Raw genomic sequence first — 7,667 nt, 5'->3', positions numbered from 1 at the left:
AATGTGAACCTAGCTCCTTTTCCCTCCTAAGTTCCCACGATGCTGGCAATCAGGCTGACAGACTTCATGAAAGAGGCTAAAATGTTCCTTTGTGGAAAACTTGCGAGTCTAAATGAAAAAGTCTATAAAGACAGATAGGTGGAAGTTCCTCAGTGAAACAGTAAAATCCCCATACACTTATTCTGTGGTGAGGTTGACCAGTCTACAAACTCCTACATGCACATACTTCGATGATTCATTTTTACGTATGAAATAACAGCCCATCATCAGTCATCTCGTTCATAAGTTAGAGGAAACTTCCATCATGAAAAACTGAATGAAACAAAGTAACAAAACAACCAATGCAAAAATCAGTTTACAGGAAACACAAGAAAAGGAAATATTCAGAGAAATTATAATCTATATCCCCACAGAGATAAAGTACAATACTCATCCATAAAATAGAAATGAGATGCTATAAAATACAAAAATTTAGAGTAGAAATACAGCTCATAGAAATAAAAATATAGTAGTCCACTGATAAAATTTTCCACTGATATTGTAGGAGAGTAAGTTGAGAATTCCAAAAGAAATTAGGACAAAAAGACTAAGAGATGGAAAATCTGAAAGAAATGGAAAGACATTAGAAAATCAATACAGGGGGGCTTATGAGCTATTAATAGAAGTTTAAAAATGATAATGGAGAAAATTTAAAGGAAGAAATTACCAGGAACATTTTACAAAATAAAAATGATAGGATTGTTTAAGTCTATTGTATCCAAAGGGAGCCAAGCACAATTAATTGAAAAGATTCATACGAAAGCACAAACTCTTGAAATTTCAAAATATCAGGGCAAAGAATATGAATCTTAAAGAAGATAATATGTACACATATGCATATATATGCATACATACATACACACAGTTCACCCTTATTATTCATGAATTTCGTACTTGTGATTTTGCCTAGTCGCTAAAATTTATTTATAACCCCCAAATCAATACTCCTTGCTTTCTCATTATTTGCATAAATGCATAGAGTGGTGAAAAATTTGAGTCACCCAATGCGTATATTCCCAACTAGACTGAACAAGGCAATACTACCTTCTTGTTTCATCTCTCATAAGGTTAACAAGTGTCCTCTCATGGTCTATTTAGTGCCATATTTTTCTCAGTTTTTGTGTTTGTTGCTGTTGGTTTTGCTGTTTAAAATAGCTTCTAAGCTTAGTGCTGAAGTGCTGTCAAGTACAGCTAAGGGCAAGAAGGCTACGCTGTGCCTTACAGAGAAAATATGTGTGTTAGATAAGCTTCATTTGGTCGTGGGTTATAGAGCTGTTGGCTATGAGTTCAATGTTAATAAATCAATAATATATATTAAATAAGATGTCTTTAAACAGAAATACACATAAAACAAGGTTACGTATTTACTGGTTGATGAAAATGTGAGAAAAAAATTAGTTTTTTTAAGGTACTTAATTTTAGAGTGTTTTCTTACATAAATAGCCAGAAGTATGAGTAAATAAAAAGAATAGAATACAGGTGTACACATTTGTCAAAACTCATCTAACTGCACATTTTAAAGGGTACATCCTATTGTATATAAATTATCCTTCAACAAAGTTGATTTACAAAATAGGAGTCCATGGACTCTAGGAAGTACAGAATCTAGAAGAAAAGCAAAGGGAATTCCTGAATGATGATAAAGGGTAGTTTTAGTATGATAAGGTAGCAGAAGGCCTAGAAATTTCTGATCAAACCAGGGAAATGAAGTGTAGCTCTAGCAGACATGTCTTTAATACATAATGATAATAATACTAATAATAAAATAAACATAAAATAATAGATATATTTAATTATATATGAGAGAAGTTTACATTACCATAGGATGTTTGAAGATATAATAATGATAATTATGTAGAAAATAGAGTATCTGAATAAACTAGAGAATTAGTAATTCTGGGAAAAATGAGAAGAGTACAAGAAAACACATGTAGTCATATTACACCATGAGGTACAATTATAGGTAGTATTCATATAGTTCCATAAATGAGCATTAATTTTACAAAATAGTAATATAAATATATTGGGTAAATGGGATAAAGATATATTTGAGTGTGATATTTGATGTAAGGGAGCTAAATTATTGTCTTTCATAGTAGGAGATCAATAGATAAGTATAAAATTTTTAAAAGAAAGCTTCACAGATATATTATTTTGAAATATGTAGCCAAACACTAAAACTAACAATTCAAATGCTAATATCTATTTATTAATGAGAAACAAGCATGGGGAAGAATAGAGTCAGGACTGGCATTTATATACATATGTGATACAGAATTGGAACTTAAAGGACCTATTCTAGAAAGAGACAAATCCTGTTCACATTTGTAATTATAGAATTTATAATATTTAATACCTTGTTTTAAAATATATCATATCAATATTATTTCTCATGTTGTTAAGTATTTTTAAATATATTTTGACAAAATACAGTGACTACTTATTCTGCTATAAGTCTTTGTTCTTTTCTTGAATTTGAAGATTTTTCTAGGGTCCTTCGCTTACTGTATTAGTCAGGGTTTTCTAGAGGGACAGAATCAATATGATGTCTCTAAAAGGAGATTTATTATAAGGAATTGGCTCACTTTCTTATAATGACTGAGAAGTCCCACTATCTGATGCCTACAAGCTGGAAATCCAGGAATCTAGTGGTGTAAATTCCAGTTTGAGTCTGAAGGCCTGAGAACAAGGATGCTGAGGGTGTAAGTCCCAGGAGAAGGGTAGGAGAAAACTGATAGCTCAGTCAGGCAGAGAGAGCAAACTCTCCCTTCCTCTGCCTTTTTGTTCTATTCAGGGCCTCAATGGACTGGATCATGCCCATCCACATTGAGGAGGGCAATCTGCTTTACTCAGTCTACTGAATCAAATGTTAATATCATCTAGAAACTTCTCACAGAGACACCCAGAAATAATATTTAATCTGGGCATCTTGGGGCCCAGTCAAGTAGATATATAAAATTAACCATCGCAAGTCCACTTCTTGTCAACTTGGCACCATATGCATCTCCTTAAACCATACTTAATCTCCAAATAAACAGGGTCACAGTTTCACCTACCTTGATGCAACTATCTTGTGTACACTGGAAAATGCACTAACTCCTTCTCCAAAAAGGAGATAAAGTCCTTGATGGATGTTTACTCTTCTTCTTGGCATCCTGTAACTTAAACACTATGATGTAAAATTGACAATACTTAAGTACCATGATGTAAAGTCAATACATCTTATGTTACATGATAATAGAATAAGAGAGGAAAAAACCAGTGAAGTTTGCTTAATACACACACACAAACATATTTATAATAATAAAAAGAGGAAATACTCATGACAATTACAGTCTTCATTTCTGTAACTGGTCATGTGGTCATAGCTGGTATTTATAACTACCTTCTTCCGCTACCCATTTGTATTCTCTTTACCTTCGGCAAGCACCTCAACTGGTCATGGTTCTTTACCTGTCGGATTGACCCAAACCTTCATTCCTGAAGGGTCTTGGCCCTTAGTAGTCCTCCCTGGATTAGATTGTTGTAGTTTTCCATTGACCTTAATCACAGGGCGTGGCAATACTAAGTGGTGCCCTAAGGGATTTCCTGTATTCTCAACATACTCTTTCTTACCTCCATGATGGCGTAGTAGTTCAGTTTCCCATTGGTAGTTGGGATCAGTCACTTTAGCCAGCACAGTAACTCTTTATTTGCCTGTTGATTCAGAGGCATGAGGAGACCCAAGTGGCTGGGTAGCAGTCTTCTAGTTCAATGGAATAATTGTTATGTCTTCTGGTGGAAGCATTCTTCCCTCTGAACTAAGACCTCTAGGCCAGCAGAGCATAAAGTCACGTGAACAGGAAGGAAAAGTTTTGCTTGTGGGTCACTAGAAGTAATAGTGAGTGGTGCCACTAACATTTCTATGACTTGATTCTTGGACCTGTGAATTCTGGCTATGGGAGAAACAGTACCACATGTTAGGCTGATTTAGAGCATATAAGCCTTCCGGAGAATCTTGCCCCAGCCCTACAAGGTATTGCTGCCTAGCTGGCACTTTGAGTCTTCAATAGGTCATTGCAGTGTTCTAACAAGCTCCTTCAGAACGATGGAGAATATGGTGAGACTAGAAAATTCCATGAGTATGGGCCCATTACCACACTTGTTTTGATCTTAAGTGAGTTCCTTGATCAGAGGCAATGCTATATGAAAATCATGACAGTAGGTAAGGCATTCTGTAAGTCCATTGGTGGTGGTTTTGGCAGAAGCATTGCACACAGGGAAGACAAATCCATATCCAAAGTAAGTACCTATCCTAGTAAGAACAAAGTGCTACCCTTTCTGTGATGGAAGTGGTCCCATATAATCAACCTGCCACCAGGCAGCTGACTGATCACCCTGGGGAATGGTGCCATATCAAGAACTTGTTGTTGGTCTTTGCTGCTGGCAGCTTGGGTACTCAGTGATGGCCATAGCCAGGTCAGCTTTGATGAGTCAGGGTCCATGTTGCTGAATCCCTGTATAACCTCCATCCTTGTCACCATGGCCACTTTTTTCATGAGCCCATTGGGCAATGACAGGGGTAGCTGGAGAAAGAAACTGACTGGTATCCACAGAATGAGTCATCTGTCCTCTTGACTATTAAAATCCTCCTCTGCTGAGGTTGCCCTTTGATGAACACTCACATGAGACATAAATATCTTCATGTATTTTGCCCACACAGAGATGCCTATCCACTTACCTCTTCCCCAAATTTCTTTGCCACCAATTTTCCAAGGATATTCCTCCCAAGTTCCTGACCCCCCAGCCAAACGATTGGCCATAGCTAGTGAACTGGTATAAAATCACTTATCTGGCCTTTTTTCCTTCCAATCAAAGTGAACAACCAGGTGCACTACCCTAAGTTCTGCCCACTGAGAGGATTTCTCTTCACTACTGTTCTTCAGGGATGCTCCAGAGAGGGGCTGGAGCTGTTCACTTTTGGGTGGTGCCTTCAGAGCTTGCTTGGGCCTGATCGCATATATATCATTTGTTGATGGAGTTCACATTTGATGATAAGTGTTGCTGTACTCAAGACCCAGGAAAGCCAGTGGTGTAAATTCCAGTCCAAGTCTGAAGGCCTGAGAACAGGAGCATTGATAGCCCAAGTTCCAATCCAAATGTAGGATAAGACTGTTGTCTCAGTTCAAGAAGTTAGGCAGAGAAAGGAATTCTGCCTTCCTCTGCCTTTTTGTTCTATTCAGGCCCTCAATGGATTGGATGATGTATTCAGGAGGGCAATATTCCCCCATATTCAGGGGGACAATCTTCTTTACTCAGTCCACAGATTCAAATTCTAATCTCACCTGGAAACACCTTCACAGATGTACACAGAAATAATGTTTTATCTTGGCAGCCCAGGGCCCAGTCAACTTGACACATAAAATTAACCATTACACCTACCAATTATTTTTCCTTTTTAAATCATCCTTTAGCAATATGTACCCTTCACTTCAGTCAAAAGAGTTTCTAGATTTTTTTTCATGTCCCTTCCTTCCCATGTGGTACAAAGTTATTGAAAATAATTTTCTTTTCCTGTTTATTTCTTTGGGCTGCCTGCCCTTCCAGACTTCAGTCAACACTTTGCATGAAACCTTTTCTCAGAACCAAGAGGCAATTTCTAGGGAGTTAAGCGTTTAACCAAGATTCAATTATTTCACTTACATTATTATTTTTGTGTGTGTGTGAGGAAGATTGGCCCTGAACTAACATATGTGCCAATCATCCTCTATTTTGTATGTGGGATGTCGCCACAGCATGGCTTGATGAGCAGTGCCTAGGTCTGTGCCCGGGATCCGAACCTGCGAACTCTAGGCCACCGAAGCAGAGCGTGTGAGCTTAACCACTATGTCACTGGGCTGGCCCTCACTTACATTATTGTTGTATTCTAAGTTGGAGAGTAAGATCCTTGAAAACAGAATACTGTATCTTGCTTTTACTGTATTTCTTTACTGAATCCAGTATAGTACTGGACATACAAATTCAATGACTGATTAACTTACAAGCTAGGGGTCGTAACAGTTTTGGAGAGGGAAAAAGACAATGGCCAGGGATTGTTGTATTTAAGTCTTCCCTATAGAGTATTCAGGGAGAGAATTGTAGACAGGTTGGGTATCATAAATGTTACAAACATCCTAAAATAGAAGAAGACTGAAGGATATTCAAGCTTGAGTAGTGAGTTATGCACTGGGGCGTCAATCCTACCTTATTCTTGTGAAGCATTTTACGAAGGACTTTAGCTCTCTCATGCCTTTTGAAATGAGCAATCATAAAATACTTTTGAAATTAGTCTGTTGTTAAGGCCATCTAGTTATGTCCTTAGAATCACAAATAATTTATTTCCTAGATTCAGTATCGTATTTTATTAGGTGAACTTTATTAAATAGAGTACTATTTTACTCTTCTCTATAAATCAGAGTCAAAACCAAACTGTATGTTTGAACTGATTTATTTCTTGATCTCTTCAAAATAATTTTCTTCCTAATCCTTTTCTTTAAATCCTTGCATAAATTGTTGAGGAGGTAGATTTACTGAAATCAGAAAGCATTTGGCCAAGGCAAACTGCCCTCTGGCAAATAAGAACATTGGTGCCAAGGGACACTTTAAGAGGCCTTTCTTCTTGCATTTATGCTGCTGTGTGAAGTTATCCTACTTAAAGTCTCCTGTTTTTTCCCCTCACTTTCTCTGTTGTGTACCAAGTTGTAAAAATCTCCATCTCCTTTTAATTTCCCTTTCATTTCACATGATTGCATGGTGTGATCTTTATGGATTTTTATTTAGAAGTTAATTTATGAGACTTTACTTTTTCAATTCTATTTTGCTTTCTGAACTGTGTGAAAAGGAATCTAGGTAATGAGTACGGAAGAACCAAGTGCTTCAGTTACTTGTCTCTAGGGTGATTATACGTCCTGTTGTGCCCAGAGAGTCCCAGTCTATGCCTGTCTTCCTATTTATTAATAATGTCCCCTTTCAGTCTCCAAAATGTCAGGATGTAAGTGATGAATTATTATGGCCAGTCTCCTTGTAAAACAAATGGGTGCTACATGTATATTCTTTTGCAACTACTTGGCTAACTCTCTACCTCAGAGCAACAAAAATCCAATTACAGAGAATGAGAGGAAAAAAATCCAGTCCATTTTCTTATATTTGAAATGTGTAACAACAATGTGGCTATTTCTGCTTTTTGGTTTATTTCTTGTATCTATTTGTCCAAGTAGCAGTTTATAATTAAGGTTTTTCCTAAAGGAGGATAATGCACAAAGAGCGACACTTATCACTGAATTCTAGTTAACAGAATGAGATATAGAAGCAATTTGCATTATGATTCTTATGTTGATTTGTGAATGCTCTTGAATTAAGTGATTGGGAAAGACAACTGAGGAGGCAGCTCCAGTCCCATAGAATATACAATATGATATAGACAATACCAGCTAGACTAGGAAATAAGAGCTACACCTAACATTAAAAAAAAAGCAGAAGACCAAGATATAAACTACTGAAGGAGCTCAAGTAGACATCAAATGCCAGCATCACTGTTATAGATAGCTACAGGCCTACGAGAAGGCACATAAAATAAAACAGCAGTGATAGCAATGGTGTACTCAACATTA

The sequence above is a fragment of the Diceros bicornis genome, chromosome 9 (genome assembly GCF_020826845.1).
Source record: "Diceros bicornis minor isolate mBicDic1 chromosome 9, mDicBic1.mat.cur, whole genome shotgun sequence".
NCBI lineage: Eukaryota > Metazoa > Chordata > Mammalia > Perissodactyla > Rhinocerotidae > Diceros > Diceros bicornis.
The sequence above is the reverse complement of the archived record's forward strand: the minus strand, read 5'-3'. Positions refer to the sequence as shown.